This window comes from Pinus tabuliformis, chromosome 2_1, assembly GCF_031772625.1.
Source record: "Pinus tabuliformis cultivar Carrire ecotype Pingquan chromosome 2_1, CPIR1, whole genome shotgun sequence".
NCBI classification, from domain to species: Eukaryota; Viridiplantae; Streptophyta; class Pinopsida; order Pinales; family Pinaceae; genus Pinus; species Pinus tabuliformis.
The window spans coordinates 409,547,444-409,569,655 of NC_142299.1; the positions used below are offsets into that span (position 1 = coordinate 409,547,444).

General features: G+C 43.2%; 1 pseudogene; it reads right to left on the reverse strand.

Moving 5' to 3' along the window:
- Window positions 1–18,738: 18,738 nt before the first annotated feature.
- On the reverse strand, window positions 18,739–19,140 carry LOC149200645 (abscisic acid receptor PYL8 pseudogene; annotated as a pseudogene).
- Window positions 19,141–22,212: the final 3,072 nt, after the last annotated feature.

A 22,212-nucleotide genomic window follows, 5' to 3' on the forward strand; every position in this document is an offset into this window, starting at 1 on the left:
CTTGAAATTTGGTCTGGAGCTTCTTCATTAAGTGTTATGGTGGGCCAAGGATTGCCTTGGTCAATATCCGAAGTCGATCATGCTCTTTTTGCCTCTTTTGCCTTTTGGATGCCTTCTTTAGGTTTGCCTTCAAATTCCTTATTTCGTGCCTTGCAAACCTTGTTCCATGCCCAATAGTGGTCTTTCATGTTTCCTGAGCATGTCCCTGTCCTTGTTTGCTCTGAGGTAAGCATCAGCAAGAAAATCCAACTTAACCCTCTATTTTTGCCTGATTAGGGTTTCCTGGAGTATTTTCTTCAACTGCTTGATTTTGACTTTGGAGACCTGATTCCTTGTGTAGCAATGAGTAGCCATGTGTCTTTGAAATTTTTTGTCTCTTTTCGCCCTCATAAGAAGATTGTTTAAATGGAAATTTCCTTTGTCGCGGCAAAACTCCCTATTTTCATTGATTTCTCCTGCAATTAGGTCAACTGAAGACCTCTGCTCCCTTTGTTGCTGAAGTTCCCTTTTGAGTCCTCTACTATTTGGATTCTTCCTTGTCACTTGCTCTTGATGCTCATCTGAATCACCTTCAATTGCTTATTATCCTGCTCCAGGAATCAAACAATGAAATTGGCCTTAGAAACATTGTCCCTAAGCTCTTTGATCTTAGCATCTTTCTCCCGAAGTTGTGTCACTGTGGATCTCCTCCTCATTCTCTAATGAATGTTGTGATTTCATGACTGCAGTATGGACTGTGATTAGGCTGCTCTTTGATGATGGTTTGAGGCTGGGTGCCTTTGTAATATCTGTTACCAAGGGGAACAATGAAGCAGGGAGTATTAGGAAGGGAATGATGTAATGGGAACAGGGGTTATAGGGAGAATTTTTTTTAGGCACATGGGAGGAGTTTGGGTATTCTTATAGGGTAGGGTTTAGGGTTTCATGTTGACCAAATAGTGGAAGGATAGGGGATAGGGTTGGGTAGTAATTTAGGCAGGGATGTTAGGAAAAATGAGAAAGGGAGGATAGGAAAAATGGTAGGTGAGGGGAAGATGATGGGTGGAATGGGACCTTGGCACTACCAGCACACTTCAGCAACCCTAGCCATCATGGTTCTTGGTGATTTCTTATGGTTGATTTTATGCATTTGGTTGCATTCAAACATCGGTATAAACCATCATATCATTGATAAAACTTGATGAAAAAATGATGTCAAAGAGCCTACCTTTCAATCTGATAGGTTTAAAAAAAAATTGGAGGTGATTTGGCACAATTTCAGCCATTTTTTCTCTGTGCTCCGCGCTGTCCATGTGTGCCGCGCCAGTGTAAATTTTACACTGGACAACCTCTCCCAGTGTGCCGCGCTCTCTTTGTGCATCGCGCTCTTTGCCAGGAAAATTTTGGAGGCCTTCCTGGTGTCCAAATTAGGTTCCAAATAGCTCGTTGGAAAGATATTTGAGTCTACTTTCCAACCCAACTAGAAGTGTTTAATTTGGATTTCATTTGCCCTGTCAAAAATCAAATCTCCCAAGACTGGTCAAAATGTGCCCAGTGAGGCTGCCTCAAGGGAGAGTGCTGTTACAGTCAACTTTTGAATGCCTTTCTCAACTCCAAATTGAGCTCATGATAACACATTGGAAAGCTCTTTGTGTCTAGTTATCATTTGAATCATCAAGAAAGTCATTTGGCCAACTTAGCTAGGAGATAACTTGATTTTTCCAAGGTCACTTCAGAGGTGCATCAATTCTCCTGAGGCAATTGTGATTTTGACATTTCTCTAAAACCATGACACCTGTGTAAAAAGTGAAGGAGGTTTTTATTCCTTGGCATGTTGTGGACAAAAACCTCTCTCAGGTTTCCCAAATTCATCTTCTATTACTCAGAAAAATTATTTTAGTGAAACCTATCCCGATGTGTGGAACAAGGGATTTGTCGAAATGAAGCGAAATGAAGGGGATAGGCAGCTTATAAATTCTTGAGGAAATTTTGGGAAGTAGGGAGGGATGTTAGGAAGTAGGGGAAAGTGGAATCTTGGAAATTGAGTTAGGGGAAGGGGTCAAAAAGGGCAAAACACAGGCCCAACCTAGAAAACTGCCAGGTTGTAGCAAGAAACTAGGGTTTGCATGAAAATGAGGAATTTTGGGAATCTCAGTGATGGGAAGTGTTTGATGAGGTACTCTAAGGACGGGGGGAAGGTGTATGAACATCAGGATACAAGTTTTGCCGATGATTTGACCATCCAAGAGAAATTAGTTTCAAAACCCTAGGAGAGGGAGATGAACCTTGCCTAGGTGCAACTGAAGCATGAACAAGGTGTAAAATGACCCATTGGAACCTGACATGATGATTACAACCCTCTGAATGATGGTAGAATCAGCTGAATAGTGTCATAGGCTGACATCTGGACAACTTTGAAAGGAGTGTAAGCAAAGCCCTAGACAGAATGCCTAGTGAGCAAATTTTACTTGAAGACTCACTAAAATGATAAAATTTGACCTAGACATCTTAGAATCACTTGTGTAAGAGCATGTTTGATCACTGGAGGAAGGCTGCAAAGACTGACACTAACATGCTAAAACCTCAACCATAATACCGATTGCCATGACTTCTCTCCAGGAAACATCATCCTTGCAGAGAATCAATGTAGATATAATCTGGCTTTGCAAAGAAGGGCGAATGAAGGAGGGAATAGGAATCCTGAATTTTTCGGACCACTGAGGCATTCAACTCGAACCTGTTACCTATAATTCTTTATTACAACTATGTACTGGAAACAAGGCTCTCTCAGAGGGAAAACTAGTCTATACCCACATGCTTTCGAGCATCTTTGAGCCTAATATTTTCTTTAGTACGAAACTCGTGAACCTATATGCCATGTGCGACAGTCTGCCAGATGAACGCTTACTGTTTGAAAAAATTCCAATGAGAAATCTCTTTTATTGGAATGCAATGCTGAGAGGATATATGAGAAATGGAATGTTTCAAGAAACCCTATGACTTTACTACCAAATGCTATGGGAAGGTGTGCGGTTAACTGGTACAATTTCCATAAAGTCACCTCATTCCCAAACTCTAACATGAATATACAACCCACATTCAATTGTTAGGGTTTTAGTGGTAAATTTTGATTGATTTGCTCATTCAAGGGTTCAAATAGTTTTCCGGATTTAAGAATTTTGGGTATTTGTTTTAGATAAGTAAATTTTCATTTTGGGCCATGGAATTGCCAAGAGTTCAGTACTAATTCTGAGAAAAGACAGCATCAACGAAGAGGGTTGGTATACTTACAAGCACTCCAAGGTTTTGATGAGGTATCGCAAGAGAGGCTCCCGAAACATCATGCTGGCTAGTATCTGTTGCTCTGAATTATTATCAACCATTCCCCTATTGTAGTTCAATGAATTATCTCTACCCTTAGGTGCCAGAGAGAGCAACACATGGATCTTGAAACTGAATGGCAAAACTACAATAATAAAACCACATAATTTGTAGACTAACAAAATACCGCATAATTTTCAAAATAACAAAATAATCTGATGGATGACAACAGTTCAATCGTCTAACATACGATCTAATGGTGTAGAAAGGTACACCTTGCACATTAGAAAGTTATTTTCAAGGAGTAATGCCTTACGACGTAATTAGATGCAAAAAAAATGAACAGAGAAAAACAAAAATGTTCAGCTTTTATTTAACACTAGCTAAGAATCAATAGCTCCTTCAAACTTCCCCTGAATTCGGTGACTAAAAATGTTTCTTGAAGCAGGCTACAATACTTCATCTTCTTTGGGTGCTATGGTGTCACGCCCCCAATTCTTTTCTCCTTAAATTGGCCGGGTGCGGCACCGCCTAAGTTACCAACTCTTTCCATAGTTAGATTAACTTTACGAACTACGCCTTCAACAATTCATAATAACCATGAATTAACATTATTAATGTGTAGAATACATTAATAATACATGAACAACAATAGTAACCCAACAATATGCAAGAGGAAATCTTCTTTTATTATATAAGAGGAAATATTACAATGACCAGGAGCGACGCTCCACCGGCATTCATAAACAAGGCTGGGCACCCGCCCGTGCAAGAGCGCACGGCGGTCACACCACAGCGTTCCACCCAAAATACAATACAAGAATGTTTTCCGAACAGGTGGGCGCGCCTATGCACGACCCACACCCAAACGCAATACAACAACACACAACCCTTTTTCCAAATGGGCGGGCACGCCCCTTACAACCGAAGGCCGTGTACCAAGTCTGGCGGGCGGGCACCTTGCTACGCCCTCCACCCGCCCTCCTAACCGTGCTGCACGAGTGCCTTGCCTTGCCTGACTCAGCGGGTGCATCCAACACTTTGCTGTGGCTCTAAACTGCGCCTTCGCTCCACCTCTTATGCAATGGAAGAGTGTGAAGTGAGATGATGATAATGAGCACATACTCCACAAGTTTATACGCTCCAACCGCGGGCGACCTTCCAACTGGCCGAGCCTTCAAACGCCATCGTTTAATGCTAAGCCGACGCCTTCACCCGATGTGCGACACCCCTACAACGAGTCGGCTTGCCCATCGCTCATGTGCGCCCTGGATCACCTATAAACGATGGTTGCTTTTATGCCTTAGTTCATTTTCGCGGAGGGGGGCGCGCGCACTCGGTCGCACCATGACCGCAGGTCGTCACATCCTCCCCCACTCGAAATCATTGTCGCCCTCGAAAATCCCAACTGCCTCAGTATCTTCCGTTCATACTTCACAATATTCTTCTTCCATCTCCAAAGTGAGTCCTCTGATTCCCAACTTTCCTCCTCCGGTGCATTCTTCCATCTGACAAGATACTCCCGTTTCACGTGGCAATCAATCCCTGTAGTTCGATAGCTCAAAATCTTCTCCAACTCTAATCCTGGCCTGTCCACAATCTCGACTAGCCCTCTCGACGGTTCAGCTCTCTCTGGATGGTCTGAATCAAGTCTACATCTCTTCAACTGACTCACATGAAAAACTGGATGCTTCATGTGCATATGCTGCAGAAGCTCCAGCTCATAAGCAACCTCCCCCACTCTCTTCTTCACCCGGAATGGTCCCTCATACTTCCGTGTTAGTTTTCTTGCAGTCCCCTTGGCTGGCTGAAACTGCTCCCCGGTAATCCTGAGAAACAACATATCTCCCATAGTGAAGTGTGCCTCCCGTCTCCCACGATCAGCATATTTTTTCATCCTCCTTGCAGCACCGTGCAAGCTCAACCGTGCTAACTCCAAGGCCTCCTCCCAAGCCTTCATGAACTTCTTTGCATGAGGACTCCTCAAGAAGCCTCCCGTCACTACGGTATGCGGTGCAACCGGCATTTGTCCATTCACCAACTCAAATGGACTATACCCCACCGCAGAACTCTTTTGAATATTATAGCTAAACTGAGAAATATCCAAGAGTTCAGGCCAATTCTTCTGATCAGCCATCACATAATGTCGCAAGTAGTCCTCCAGAAATGCGTTGATCCTCTCGGTTTGCCCATCTGTCTGCGGGTGGTAACTCGAACTCATCAACAACTCTGTCCCGACTAACTTAAACAACGTGGTCCAAAATCTGTCTTTAAAACGCAGATCTCTATCCGACACAATGCTCAATGGCATCCCCCAATACTTCACTATGTTCTTAAAGAACAACTCCGCAGTCCGCTCGGCTCCACAAGGCATCTTTGTAGGAAAAAAGACAGCATACTTGGAAAAATGATCAACCACGACCATTATTCCATTATACACCTGAACCTGTGGCAACTGAGTGATGAAGTCCATCGTGACACTCATCCATGGTCTCTCTGGAATCGGTAAAGGCTGCAACAGTCCTCCTTGCCTCTGAGTATCCGATTTGTCCTGCTGACAAATGATGCACGTATGCACATACTCCTCTACATCCTCCCGCATCTTCTCCCAAAAGAATCCTCTCTCCAACAATGCCAAAGAACGATGCATCCCTAGGTGGCCAGCCCATGGCGAGTTGTGGCACTGCTTCAAAAGGTGCCTCCTGAGTCCAGATGACTCTGGAACATAGAGTTGGTTTCCAAAGAAAAAGAACCCGTCTCGTAGAAAGAACTTTCGTGTCTTCCCCTCGTTTATCTGCTTCACTATATTCTGCGCCAAAGTATCGGTTTCAACACTTTCCTTGATCTTATTCTGCATCTCTTCTGACATCTGAACTCGACTCCTACTCCTAGCTTCCCGGTCTTCTCCCTCCAATGCCGCAAGTTGTCCCTTCTTTCTAAGGGCATCTGCTACAGCATTGTGTCTTCCCGGTCTATACTCGATAGTCATGTCGAACTCTGCCAAGAAGTCCTGCCAACGAGCTTGCTTCGCAGAAAGCTTCAGTTGTGATGCAAAATAACTTGCTGCAACGTTGTCAGTATTGACAACAAACAGCTTCCCAATCAGGTAATGCCTCCATACATGAAGACAGTGAATGATGGCAGTCATCTCCTTCTCATGAACTGGATACCTCCGTTCTCTATCCTGCAACTTCCGACTCTCATACGCCACCGGATGACCATCCTGCATAAGAACCCCTCCTATGGAAAAATCCAAAGCATCAGTGTGTACCTCAAATAGTCTCTCGAAGTCCAGCAACTTCAGTATCGATGCTATAACCATCCTCTTCTTCAAGTCATCAAATGCCTCTTGAAATTTGTTCGTCGAACTCCACCTCTTGTCTTTCTTCAATAAGTCTGTCAGTGCCGATGTCACCTTGGAGTACCCCTCTACAAACTTTCGTTGGTAGTTGGTCATGCCCAAGAACACCCTCATTTCATGGACATTCTTCGGTTCAACATAGTCCTCAATCGCCTTCACTCTGCTTGGCTCGATCCGTATGTAACCTTAACCAATAATATGCCCAAGGAACGGAATCTCGGTCTGAGCGAACACACACATAGACTTCTTCAAGAACAACTGATTTTCCCTCAGTGCCTCGAACACCATCGCCAAGTGTTTCTTATGATCCTCCATGTTCTCACTGAACACCACTATATCGTCCAAGTACACTACTACAAACGAATCCAAGTATGGTCGTAGGACATCATTCATCAAAGTGAAAAACGTAGTAGGAGCATTACACAACCCGAATGGCATAACAAGGAACTCAAAGCTACCATACCTTGTTACTATCGCGGTCTTCCTCTCGTCTCCTTCAGCTATCCGCACCTGATAATACCCATGCCTCAAGTCCATCTTGGAAAACACTCGGGCTTTCGCAAGCTTGTCAAAGCAATCATCAGCCAATGGCAAAGGATACCTGTTCCTTACCGTCTGCTTGTTCAGTGCACGGTAATCACAGCACATCCGTAGCTCATTCGAATCCTTCTTCCGCTGGAACAATACCGAAGCTCCATAAGGGGACCTTGTAGGTATAATGAAACCTGCATCAGTTAACTCCTTTAACTGTCGTTTCAACTCCTCCAACTCAGGTCCTGACAATCGATAAGGTGCTTTAGCCGGGGGTTGCTTTCCTGGCTCAAGCTCAATGCTATGGTCCACTACACGCCTTGGTAGAAGTTTCTTTGGTAGCTCATCAGGCATCAAATCTACATATTTGGTCAACACCTTGGAAATCTCGGCTGGAACAGGCGTCCCCACTCCATCACCTTTGACTCCCTTGAACATCACCGCATATGTCTCCATATCTGATTCCTTCATAGCCTTCTCCAAACTCAGTGCCGAAACATGCTACACCTTGACTCCCCCCCTTTGCCTATGAGTGGGCAAAGTCCAAGTTTGTGACTGTCCAACCAGCACCACCTCATCACAGAAGGGGACAACAATTGTCTTGTTGCCCTTCAAGAAATCATGTCCGAGTATCATATCAAAGTCATTCATCTCCATCACTGTGAAGTCCAACTGACCCTTCCAGTCTTTTATCTGCACAAGTACTTCATGTACCAAACCCGCCACTTTAGCTCTAGAGTTCACAGCCTTGACTTCCACATTTGATGAGAAGATCATCAGTCCAACCTCTTTTGCCAACTGTGTCGTCATAATGTTATGAGTGGCCCCCGTGTCCACCAGAGCTTGAATGGTCTTGCCATGAACCATCAAGTCCGCGAAACCCAGACTGTTCATCCATGATTTCTCCATAACTTTCCCCTGCATACATGTCTGTTCTCTGCGTTCATCATCAAACAACAGCTTCACTCCCTGTGAACCTGCTCTGATACCAACTGTCACGCCCCCAATTCTTTTTTCCTTAAATTGGCCGGGTGCAGCACCGCCTAAGTTACCAACTCTTTCCATAGTTAGATTAACTTTACGAACTACGCCTTCAACAATTCATAATAACCATGAATTAACATTATTAATGTGCGGAATCCATTAATAATACATGAACAACAATAATAACGCAACAATATGCAAGAGGAAATCTTCCTTTATTATATAAGAGGAAATATTACAATGACCGGGAGCGACGCTCCACCGGCGTTCATAAACAAGGCTGGGCACCCGCCCGTGCAAGAGTGCATGGCAGTCACACCATAGTGTTCCACCCAAAATACAATACAAGAGTGTTTGCCGAATGGGTGGGCACGCCCGTGCATGACCCACACCCAAACGCAATACAACCACACACAACCCTTTTGACAAATGGGTGGGCGCGCCCGTGCACACCCGCGCCCCTTACAACCGAAGTCCGTGTAGCAAGTCTGGCAGGCGGGCGCCTTGCTACGCCCTCCACCAGCGCTCCTAACCACGTTGCACGAGTGCCTTGCCTTGCCCGACTCGGCGGGTGCATCCAACACTTTGCTGTGGCTCTAAACTGCGCCTTCGCTCCACCTCTTATGCAATGGAAGAGTGTGAAGTGTGATGATGATAATGAGTGCATACTCCACAAGTTTATACGCTCCAACCACGGGCGACCTTCCAGCCGACCCAGCCTTCAAACACCATCGTTTAATGTTAAGCCGACGCCTTCACCCGATGTGCGACACCCCTACAACGAGTTGGCTTGCCCATCGCTCATGTGCGCCCTGGATCGCCTATAAACGATGGTTGTTTTTATGCCTTAGTTCGTTTTCGCGGAGGCGGGCACGCGCACTCGGTCGCACCATCACCGCAGGTCGTCACATCCTCCCCCGCTGGAAATCGTTGTCGCCCTTGACAATCCCAACTGCCTCAGTATCTTTCGTTCATACTTCACAATATTCTTCTTCCATCTCCAAAGTGAGTCCTCTGATTCCCAGCTTTCCTCCTCCGGTGCATTCTTCCATCTGACAAGATACTCCCGTTTCACGTGGCAATCAATCCCTGTAGTTCGATAGCTCAAAATCTTCTCCAACTCCAATCCTGGCTTGTCCACAATCCCGACTAGCCCTCTCGACAGTTCAACTCTCTCTGGATGGTCTGAATCAAGTCTACATCTCTTCAACTGACTCACATGAAAAACTGGATGCTTCATGTGCATATGGTACGGAAGCTCCAGCTCATAAGCAACTTCCCCCACTCTCTTCTTCACCCGAAATGGTCCCTCATACTTCCGTGTCAGTTTTCTTGCAGTCCCCTTGGCTGGCTGAAACTGCTCCCCGGTAATCCTGAGAAACAACATATCTCCCACAGTGAAGTGTGCCTCCCATCTCCCAAGATCAGCATACTTTTTCATCCTCCTTGCAGCACCGTGCAAGTGCAACCGTGCTAACTCCAAGGCCTCCTCCCAAGCCTTCATGAACTTCTTTGCATGAGGACTCCTCAAGAAGCCTCCCGTCACTACGGTATGTGGTGCAACCGGCATTTGTCCATTCACCAACTCAAATGGACTATACCCCGCCGCAGAACTCTTTTGAATATTATAGCTAAACTGAGAAATATCCAAGAGTTCAGGCCAATTCTTCTGATCAGCCATCACATAATGTCGCAAGTAGTCCTCCAGAAATGCGTTGATCCTCTCGGTTTGCCCATCTGTCTAAGGATGGTAACTCGAACTCATCAACAACTCTGTCCCGACTAACTTAAACAACGTGGTCCAAAATCTGTCTGTAAAATGCAGATCTCTATCCGACACAATGCTCAATGGCATCCCCCAATACTTCACTATGTTCTTAAAGAACAACTCCGCAGTCCGCTCGGCTCCACAAGGCATCTTTGTAGGAACAAAGACAGCATACTTGGAAAAACGATCAACCACGACCATTATCCCATTATACACCTGAACCTGTGGCAACTGAGTGATGAAGTCCATCGCGACACTCATCCATGGTCTCTCTGGAAGCGGTAAAGGCTGCAACAGTCCTCCTTTCCTCTGAGTATCTGATTTGTGCTGCTGACAAATGATGTGCGTATGTACATACTCATGTACATCCTCCCGCATCTTCTCCCAAAAGAATCCTCTCTCCAACAACGCCAAAGAACGATGCATCCCTAGGTGGCCAGCCCATGGCGAGTTGTGGCACTCCTTCAAAAGGTGCCTCCTGAGTCCAGATGACTCTGGAACATAGAGTCGGTTTCCAAAGAACAAGAACCCGTCTCGTAGAAAGAACTTTCGTGTCTTCCCCTCCTTTATCTGCTTCACTATATTCTGCGCCAAAGTATCGGTTTCAACACTTTCCTTGATCTTATTCTGCATCTCTTCTGACATCTGAACTCGACTCCTACTCCTAGCTGCCTGGTCTTCTCCCTCAAATGTCGCAAGTTGTCCCTTCCTGCTAAGGGCATCTGCTACCGCATTCTGTCTTCCCGGTCTATACTCGATAGTCATGTCGAACTCTGCCAAGAAGTCCTGCCAACGAGCTTGCTTCGCAAAAAGCTTCAGTTGTGATGCAAAATAACTTGCTGCAACGTTGTCAGTCTTGACAACAAACAGCTTCCCAATCAGGTAATGCCTCCATACATGAAGACAGTGAATGATGGCAGTCATCTCCTTCTCATGAACCGGATACCTCCGTTCTCTATCCTGCAACTTCCGACTCTCATACGCCACCGGATGCCCATCCTGCATAAGAACCCCTCCTATGGCAAAATCCGAAGCATCAGTGTGTACCTCAAACGGTCTCTCGAAGTCCAGCAACTTCAGTATCGGTGCTATAACCATCCTCTTCTTCAAGTCATCAAATGCCTCTTGACATTTTTTCGTCGAACTCCACCTCTTGTCTTTCTTCAATAAGTCTGTCAGTGCCGATGTCACCTTGGAGTACCCCTCTACAAACTTTCGTTGGTAGTTGGTCATGCCCAAGAACACCCTCATTTCATGGACATTCTTCGGTTCAACATAGTCCTCAATCGCCTTCACTCTGCTTGGCTCCATCCATATGTACCCTTAACCAATAATATGCCCAAGGAACGGAATCTCGGTCTGAGCGAACACACACATAGACTTCTTCAAGAAAAACTGATTTGCCCTCAGTGCCTCGAACACCATCGCCAAGTGTTTCTTATGATCCTCCATGTTCTCACTGAACACCACTATATCGTCCAAGTACACTACTACAAACGAATCCAAGTATGGTCATAGGACATCATTCATCAAAGTGAAAAACGTAGTAGGAGCATTACACAACCCGAATGGCATAACAAGGAACTCAAAGCTACCATACCTTGTTACTATCACGGTCTTCTTCTCGTCTCCTTCAACTATCCGCACCTGATAATACCCATGCCTCAAGTCCATCTTGGAAAACACTTGGGCTTTCGCAAGCTTGTCAAAGCAATCATCAGCCAATGGCAAAGGATACCTGTTCCTTACCGTCTGCTTGTTCAGTGAACGGTAATCACAGCACATCCATAGCTCATTCGAATCCTTCTTCCGCTGGAACAATACCGAAGCTCCATAAGGGGACCTTGTAGGTCTAATGAAACCTGCATCAGTTAACTCCTTTAACTGGCGTTTCAACTCCTCCAACTCACGTCCTGACAATCGATAAGGTGCTTTAGCCGGGGGTTGCTTTCCTGGCTCAAGCTCAATGCTATGGTCCACTGCACGCCTTGGTAGAAGTTTCTTTGGTAGCTCATCAGGCATCAAATCTACATATTTGGTCAACACCTCGGAAATCTCGGTTGGAACAGGCGTCCCCACTCCATCACCTTCGACTCCCTTGAACATCACCGCATATGTCTCCATATCTGATTCCTTCATAGCCTTCTCCAAACTCAGTGCCGAAACATGCTACACCTTGACTCCCCCCCTTTGCCTATGAGTGGGCAAAGTCCAAGTTTGTGACTGTCCAACCAGCACCACCTCATCATAGAAGGGGACAACAATAGTCTTGCTGCCCTTCAAGAAATCATGTCCGAGTATCATATCAAAGTCATTCATCTCCATCACTGTGAAGTCCAACTGACCCTTCCAGTCTTTTATCTGCACAAGTACTTCATGTAACAAACCTGCCACTTTAGCTCTAGAGTTCACAGCCTTGACTTCCACATTTGATGGGAAGATCATCAGTCCAACCTCTTTTGCCAACTGTGTCGTCATAATGTTATGAGTGGCCTTCATGTCCACCAGAGCTTGAATGGTCTTGCCATGAACCATCAAGTCCACGAAACCCAAACTGTTCATCCATGATTTCTCCATAACTTTCCCCTGCATACATGTCTGTTCTCTGCATTCATCATCAAGCAACGGCTTCACTCCCTGTGAACCTGCTCTGATACCAACTGTCACGCCCCCCATTCTTTTTTCCTTAAATTGGCCGGGTGCAACACCGCCTAAGTTACCAACTCTTTCCATAGTTAGATTAACTTTACGAACTACGCCTTCAACAATTCATAATAACCATGAATTAACATTATTAATGTGTGGAATCCATTAATAATACATGAACAGCAATAATAACCCAACAATATGCAAGAGGAAATCTTCCTTTATTATATTAGAGGAAATATTACAATGACCGGGAGCGACGCTCCACCGGCGTTCATAAACAAGGCTGGGCACCCGCCTGTGCAAGAGTGCACGGCGGTCACACCATAGTGTTCCACCCAAAATACAATACAAGAGTGTTTGCCGAATGGGTGGGCACGCCCGTGCACGACCCACACCCAAACGCAATACAACCACACACAACCCTTATGCCAAAAGGGCGGGCGCGCCCGTGCACACCCGCGCCCCTTACAACCGAAGGCCGTGTACCAAGTCTGGCGGGTGGGCGCCTTGCTACGGCCTCCACCAGCGCTCCTAACCACGTTGCACGAGTGACTTGCCTTGCCCGACTCGGCGGGTGCATCCAACACTTTGCTGTGGCTCTAAACTACGCCTTCGCTCCATCTCTTATGCAATGGAAGAGTGTGAAGTGCGATGATGATAATGAGCGCATACTCCACAAGTTTATACGCTCCAACAGCGGGCGACCTTCCAGCTGGCCGAGCCTTCAAACACCATCGTTTAATGTTAAGCCGACGCCTTCACCCGATGTGAGACACCCCTACAACGAGTCGGCTTACCCATCGCTCATGTGCGCCTTGGATCGCCTATAAACGATGGTTGTTTTTATGCCTTAGTTCGTTTTCGCGGAGGCGGGCACGCGCACTCGGTCGCACCATGACCGCAGGTCGTCACATCCTCCCCCACTGGAAATCATTGTCGCCCTCGACAATCCCAACTGCCTCAGTATCTTTCGTTCATACTTCACAATATTCTTCTTCCATCTCCAAAGTGAGTCCTCTGATTCCCAGCTTTCCTCCTCCGGTGCATTCTTCCATCTGACAAGATACTCTCGTTTCACGTGGCAATCAATCCCTGTAGTTCGATAGCTCAAAATCTTCTCCAACTCCAATCCTGGCTTGTCCACAATCCCGACTAGCCCTCTCGACGGTTCAGCTCTCTCTGGATGGTCTGAATCAAGTCTACATCTCTTCAACTGACTCACATGAAAAACTGGATGCTTCATGTGCATATGGTGCGGAAGCTCCAGCTCATAAGCAACTTCCCCCACTCTCTTCTTCACCCGGAATGGTCCCTCATACTTCCGTGTCAGTTTTCTTGCAGTCCCCTTGGCTGGCTGAAACTGCTCCCCGGTAATCCTGAGAAACACCATATCTCCCACACTGAAGTGTGCCTCCCATCTCCCACGATCAGCATACTTTTTCATCCTCCTTGCAGCATCGTGCAAGCGCAACCGTGCTAACTCCAAGGTCTCCTCCCAAGCCTTCATGAACTTCTTTGCATGAGGACTCCTCAAGAAGCCTCCCGTCACTACGGTATGCGGTGCAACCGGAATTTGTCCATTCACCAACTCAAATGGACTATACCCCGCCGTAGAACTCTTTTGAATATTATAGCTAAACTGAGAAATATCCAAGAGTTCAGGCCAATTCTTCTAATCAGCCATCACATAATGTCGCAAGTAGTCCTCCAGAAATGCGTTGATCCTCTTGGTTTGCCCATCTGTCTGCGGATGGTAACTCGAACTCATCAACAACTCTATCTCGACTAACTTAAACAACGTGGTCCAAAATCTGTCTGTAAAATGCAGATCTCTATCCGACAGAATGCTCAATGGCATCCCCCAATACTTCACTATGTTCTTAAAGAACAACTCTGCAGTCCGCTCGGCTCCACAAGGTATCTTTGTAGGAACAAAGACAGCATACTTGGAAAAACGATCAACCACGACCATTATCCCATTATACACATGAACCTGTGGCAACTGAGTGATGAAGTCCATCGCGACACTCATCCATGGTCTCTCTGGAATCGGTAAAGGCTACAACAGTCCTCCTTGCCTCTGAGTATCTGATTTGTCCTGCTGACAAATGATGCACGTATGTACATACTCCTCTACATCCTCCCGCATCTTCTCCCAAAAGAATCCTCTCTCCAACAATGCCAAAGAACGATGCATCCCTAGGTGGCCAGCCCATGGCGAGTTGTGGCACTCCTTCAAAAGGTGCCTCCTGAGTCCAGATGACTTTGGAACATAGAGTCGGTTTCCAAAGAACAAGAACCTGTCTCGTAGAAAGAACTTTCGTGTCTTCCCCTCCTTTATCTGCTTCACTATATTCTGCGCCAAAGTATCGGTTTCAACACTTTCCTTGATCTTATTCTGCATCTCTTCTGACATCTGAACTCGACTCCTACTCCTAGCTGCCCGGTCTTCTCCCTCCAATGCCGCAAGTTGTCCCTTCCTGCTAAGGGCATCTGCTACCGCATTGTGTCTTCCCGGTCTATACTCGATAGTCATGTCGAACTCTTCCAAGAAGTCCTGCCAACGAGCTTGCTTCGTAGAAAGCTTCAGTTGTGATGCAAAATAACTTGCTGCAACATTGTCAGTCTTGACAACAAACAGCTTCCCAATCAGGTAATGCCTCCATACATGAAGACAGTGAATGATGGCAGTCATCTCCTTCTCATGAACCGGATACCTCCGTTCTCTATCCTACAACTTTTGACTCTCATATTCCACCGGATGCCCATCCTGCATAAGAACCCCTCTTATGGCAAAATCCGAAGCATCAGTGTCTACCTGAAACGGTCTCTCGAAGTCCAGCAACTTCAGTATCGGTGCTATAACCATCCTCTTCTTCAAGTCATCAAATGCCTCTTGACATTTTTTCGTCGAACTCCACCTCTTGTCTTTCTTCAATAAGTCTGTCAATGCCGATGTCACCTTGGAGTACCCCTCTACAAAATTTCGTTGGTAGTTGGTCATGCCCAAGAACACCCTCATTTCATGGACATTCTTCGGTTCAACATAGTCCTCAATCGCCTTCACTCTGCTTGGCTCCATCCGTATGTACCCTTAACCAATAATATGCCCAAGGAACGGAATCTCGGTCTGAGCGAACACACACATAGACTTCTTCAAGAACAACTGATTTTCCCTCAGTGCCTCGAACACCATCGCCAAGTGTTTCTTATGATCCTCCATGTTCTCACTGAACACCACTATATCGTCCAAGTACACTACTACAAACGAATCCAAGTATGGTCGTAGGACATCATTCATCAAAGTGAAAAAAGTAGTAGGAGCATTACACAACCCGAATGGCATAACAAGGAACTCAAAGCTACCATACCTTGTTACTATCGTGGTCTTCTTCTCGTCTCCTTCAACTATCCGCACCTGATAATACCCATGCCTCAAGTCCATCTTGGAAAACACTCGGGCTTTCGCAAGCTTGTCAAAGCAATCATCAGCCAATGGCAAAGGACACCTGTTCCTTACCGTCTGCTTGTTCAGTGCACGGTAACCACAGCACATCCGTAGCTCATTCGAATCCTTCTTCCGCTAGAACAATACCGGAGCTCCATAAGGGGACCTTGTAGGTCTAATGAAACCTGCATCAGTTAACTCCTTTAACTGTCGTTTCAACTCCTCCAACTCAGGTCCCGACAATCGATAAGGTACTTTAGCCGGGGGTTGCTTTCCTGGCTCAAGCTCAATGCTATGGTCCACTGCACGCCTTGGTAGAAGTTTCTTTGGTAGCTCATCAGGCATCAAATCTACATATTTTGTCAACACCTCGGAAATCTCGGCTGGAACAGGCGTCCCCACTCTATCACCTTCGACTCCCTTGAACATCACCGCATATGTCTCCATATCTGATTCCTTCATAGCCTTCTCCAAACTCAGTGCCGAAACATGCTGCACCTTGACTCCCCCCCTTTGCCTATGGGTGGGCAAAGTACAAGTTTGTGACTATCCAACCAGCACCACCTCATCACAGAAGGGGACAAGAATAGTCTTGTTGCCCTTCAAGAAATCATGTCCGAGTATCATATCAAAGTCATTCATCTCCATCACTGTGAAGTCCAACTGACCCTTCCAGTCTTTTATCTGCATAGGTACTTCATGTACCAAACCCGCCACTTTAGCTCTAGAGTTCACAGCCTTGACTTCCACATTTGATGGGAAGATCGTCAGTCCAACCTCTTTTGCCAACTGTGTCGTCATAATGTTATGAGTGGCCCCCGTGTCCACCAGAGCTTGAATGGTCTTTCCATGAACCATCAAGTCCACGAAACCCAGACTGTTCATCCATGATTTCTCCATAACTTTCCCCTGCATACATGTATGTTCTCTGCGTTCATCATCAAGCAACGGCTTCACTCCCTGTGAACCTGCTCTGATACCAACTGTCACGCCCTCCATTCTTTTTTCCTTAAATTGGCCGGGTGCAGCACTGCCTAAGTTACCAAATCTTTCCATAGTTAGATTAACTTTACGAACTACGCCTTCAACAATTCATAATAACCATGAATTAACATTATTAATGTGCGGAATCCATTAATAATACATGAACAACAATAATAACCCAACAATATGCAAGAGGAAATCTTCTTTTATTATATAAGAGGAAATATTACAATGACCGGGAGCGACGCTCCACCGGCATTCATAAACAAGGCTGGGCACCCGCCCGTGCAAGAGTGCACGGCGGTCACACCATAGCGTTCCACCCAAAATACAATACAAGAGTGTTTGCCGAATGGGTGGGCGTGCCCGTGCACGACCCACACCCAAACGCAATACAACCACACACAACCCTTTTGCCAAATGGGCGGGCATGCCCGTGCACACTCGCGCCCCTTACAACCGAAGGCCGTGTACCAAGTCTGGCGGGCGGGCGCCTTGCTACGCCCTCCACCCGCGCTCCTAACCGCGCTGCACGAGTGCCTTCCCTTGCCCGACTCGGCGGGCGCATCCAACACTTTGCTGCGGCTCTAAACTGCGCCTTCGCTCCACCTCTTATGTGATGGAAGAGTGCGAAGTGCAATGATGATAATGAGCGCATACTCCACAAGTTTATACGCTCCAACCACGGGCGACCTTCCAACCGGCCGACCCTTCAAATGCCATCGTTTAATGTTAAGCCGATGCCTTCACCCGATGTGCAACACCCCTACAACAAGTCGGCTCGCCCATCACTCATGTGCGCCCTGGCTCGCCTATAAACGATGGTTGTTTTTATGCCTTAGTTCGTGTTCGCAAAGGCGGGCGCGCGCTCGTTTGCACCATGACCGTAGGTCGTCACATATGGGGTCTTGAACAAGTGATTAACCTTGCGTACAAAGCTATTTCTTGTAACGTTGGTTTCAATTCTATCAGGATAGCATCTACTTTCTTGTTCAGTTCTCGATGTCTCGACATCCAATTCCAGAATTTAACCTGTTGTGTGTGTTGACGTGCCTTAAATCCTAATAAAGTAGGATACGAAGGATGTTGTAGAGATATTGGAGCATGTGCAGAATTATTGAAAATCAAAGTAGCATAAATACGAAAGATTTTGCAAGATCTATGGAGGCATCTATATCTTTACTTTGTCTTTAATTTTCAATTGATTGAAGGAAGATTATGCTTTAAAGATTTTTGACCATTGCGAAAAAAATATTGTTATATTCGTTTCAGACTCGTTTTTATAAAACATAAATAAAATGTTGTTTATGAATCACAAAAGCTTGAATTCAAAAATAAAATTGTTATTCAATTTTAAATTGTTTTTGAATTAAAAACACAATTGTTATTCAATTTCAATTTTACATTTTTCAACTTAATAATGTCTTCAACTACCCTCTGCCACTTTAGGAATGAATGCAATTAGGCATGGTTTCTGCCATAACAATTATATCTCAGAGAGTGCAGATTTCCCGTAAAAAAAAAAAAAATAATACAGTTTGTTCTTTAGGATCATAATATAAAAACAATTATTTATTAATCTGTTGAGACGTGGGCCGTGGGAATAACTTTGACAAGGACTGCAGGTTGCATCTGACGATGGTATCTATGAAGGTGCATGTATCTTCTCTAGAATTCCCCTCTGGAATATCTGTCACATAACATTCCACAACATTAGTCCAAACACTTCCCTCCTCCCAACACCCTGAAACTGAGAATGTGCTTCTCCTCGTCCAGAATCTCGAGGCGCTCAATGCTGTTCTTCGCTGGAAGCCCCGATACGACTTTGACTTCCCTGACGCATCCCACCTTGACATCTCCCTTGACGGAGCAGCTGCTGACGAAGGGCTTGTACGTTTCAGGTTTATCGAACCTTCGAATAACCGACCACACTGCGCTCGCCGGTGCGTTGATTCTCTGAATATTTACGGACGAGCACTGCTTTTCTTCCTTTCCAACCTGGTGGTTGTAGTACTTGTTTATCAAACTGAGGGGCCTGCATATGTTTTGTTGGGCAACCAGAATTTTGATTTCAATCTCTGGACAGATTTTAATCTGCTGCCTCATCATTTCCATTCTCACAGTACAAATAATATCTCTGATTTGTATTCTCAAAGTTGCCGATTTATCTGTGGTTAGGCTGTAGAGACACACATATATATATACATTGATGAGGAACTGCATCCCGCCCTCCATTAATTTCGCATCTTCCTCTCCCCGTTTTTCACTCTTCACGGGTTGAGGAATGATATAAGTAGGCAGTTGCAGTTGAATTGGATACGCACACGCACACCCCACTGCGCCCTCTCCACGAACAACTACTAAGATACTATTAATTGTTTGGAAAGGGATCATAAATTACTCCTATACAACATTATATTGTATGGTCATGACCATTAATTAGGATTACACCCTTTTTTATCCTATATTTAATAGATATTGATCTAGTTTTTAACTTTTTTAATTTAGATTGCATGATCGTGGGCAACAAATCTCCAAAGGGGTTAACCGCATCCCGCACTACCCCTGACAAGAGCTCATTAATTTCGGGAATTGCATCCCATTTACTTGACTTGAATATGCTTCTGTTGACGGAAGAATATCCACCGTCTCCCCAAAGGACAACTATTCGTATACTATTAATTGTTTTCGACGGGATGATAAATTTGAAGCATTTATGTATAGGAGTCGTTTAAGGAGGTCGAGGAATCGCTCTGGCCGTCAAAAGTGGCTGGAATCTGGGTAAAAAAATTCAAAATTTTTTGTAGAGGCAGTGTTTGAATCGTGTTTTTGATGGTGGAAATGGTTTCAGCACCATCAAAAACGTTTAGGACACCTAAAATTTTGAAGTTTAACAACTATAACTTGGATTTACAAAAATCCTGGCCGGATTTTTTCTAAATATGACTAGAATTGTAACCCCTCCGCGTTAGACTACCTGTTTATGTATATATTCAACTTAATTACGATTGTGCCTTTTTACTATATTTAATATGCTATATTTTATATCTAAATATTTTTTTGATAGTTTTATATTTGTGAGATTGTTTTAAGATTGTATTATACCTTTAAAATAATTTTATATTTTTGTTTTTATTTCCGATAATATAATCTTTTTAGAATGTTAGTATAATTTTTTAGAATGTAAATATTTGTTTGAGATAGTTGTGAGAATTTTTTGAGTAATTTTATATTCGTGAAACTTTTTTAAAATAATTTTATTTTTATATTTGTTATATAATGTTTTAGAGTATATGGTTAGATGTTTACTTTAAATTTATAGGAGAATAATTAATTATTAATTAGTTAGTATTTTATAAATTTGCATTAAATATTTAATTAATTATTTTAAAGGGATGATACCTAGCAATTGTACCAGATGTTGCAATGGAAAGACCGTAAGGCATAAATTTGAGAAGCATTGTAACATATAATGAATCATTGAAGATAGAAATTAGAAAATAAAAGGCCTTTTAAAAGTAGAATATAAAGTGAAAACACTTACATTATGCCAAATTGATAGATTCTATAACTTTTCCAACATAGATTGCCTCTTAATCTTCAAAGATGGTTTTTCAAGTTCCAATAGAAAATATTTGATAGATTTTGAAAAAATACAGATAGTAGATGACACCAATAAGATAAATGAAATAATATTAATTTGCATCACAACCTAACAAATTTCAAACATCATGAAAATGAGTCAACTTCGATAGGAAAGCATTGTCACATATAATGAATTGACAAATTCTATAACTTTTCCAACATAGATTGTCTCTTAATCTTCAAAGATGGTTTTTCAAGTTCCAATAGAAAATATTTGATAGATTTTGAAAAAATACAGGTAGTAGATGACATCATATAAGATAAATAAAATAATATTAATTCATGGAGAATATGATGGCTATCTTTCCAAATCTAAATTTGCATCACAACCTAACAAATTTCAAACATCATGAAAATGAGTCAGACACCAGGTCCCAATTATTCATAAGTTTTGGTGTAAAATCTGCAACATATCTCCAATGTTTCCTTGGAGAACATTATCTCTGAAATTGTAAAGAAACATTTTGAATTGCACTAAAACTATAGATTATTTTAGTATTTTGCATTGCCCCCTCAACCACACAGGGTTTACCCTCAACAAAATAATACTAATTCATGAAGAATATGATGGCTATCTTTCTAAATATAAATTTGCATCACAACCTAACAAATTTCAAACATCATGAAAATGAGTCAAACATCAGCTCCCAATTATTCATAGGTTTTGGTGTAAAATCTGCAACATATCTCGAATGTTTCCTCAGATAACATTATCTCTGAAATTGTAAAGAAACACATTTTGAATTGCACTAACACTACAGATTATTTTAGTATTTTGCATTGCCCCGTCAATAGCACAGGGTTTACCATAGATTATTTTAGTATTTTGCATTGCCTCCTCAATAGCACAGGGTTTACCATAGATTATTTTAGTATTTTGCATTGCCCCCTCAACAGCATAGGGTTTACCCTCAACAACATAGTGTTTACATCTAGTTGTGGCCAAAATTCTAATATGTATTATAATTTCTAATATGTATTATAAATTCTTGTATATATCACCGATTTATATTAACAATTGTAAAAGACCATTGTAAGAATTTACATGGTGATTATTTTAGTATTTTATATTACTTGAGATTTAAATTTTATTCTCAAATGTAATAGTATATTAATTTATCTATTAAATCACAATTTAAAATATTTTTTACACAACTTATCAATTAAAAAATAAAATATTTAATACACATGTCAATTATACATAAAATTATATATAACCATTTTAAATAATTTGCAAATAATTAAATGGAAAAACTGAAATCTCTTAAAAATAAAATTAGTTATTAAATTTAAAAATTAAAAAACAATAAAAATTATAACTACAAATTTAAATACATCATAGATTAGCTTCTTGACATATATAATTGTTTTAAGCAATATCAAAATAAGCATATTTCTAATATATCTAAAAACAAATATACAGAATCTCTTTAGAAATATATATTCGATTGTTAAATTTTAAAAATAAAAATAATAAAAAATCATGAATATAAATTTAAGAATAAATCACGATTTTCAGAAACAATAAAAATTCTTCACATT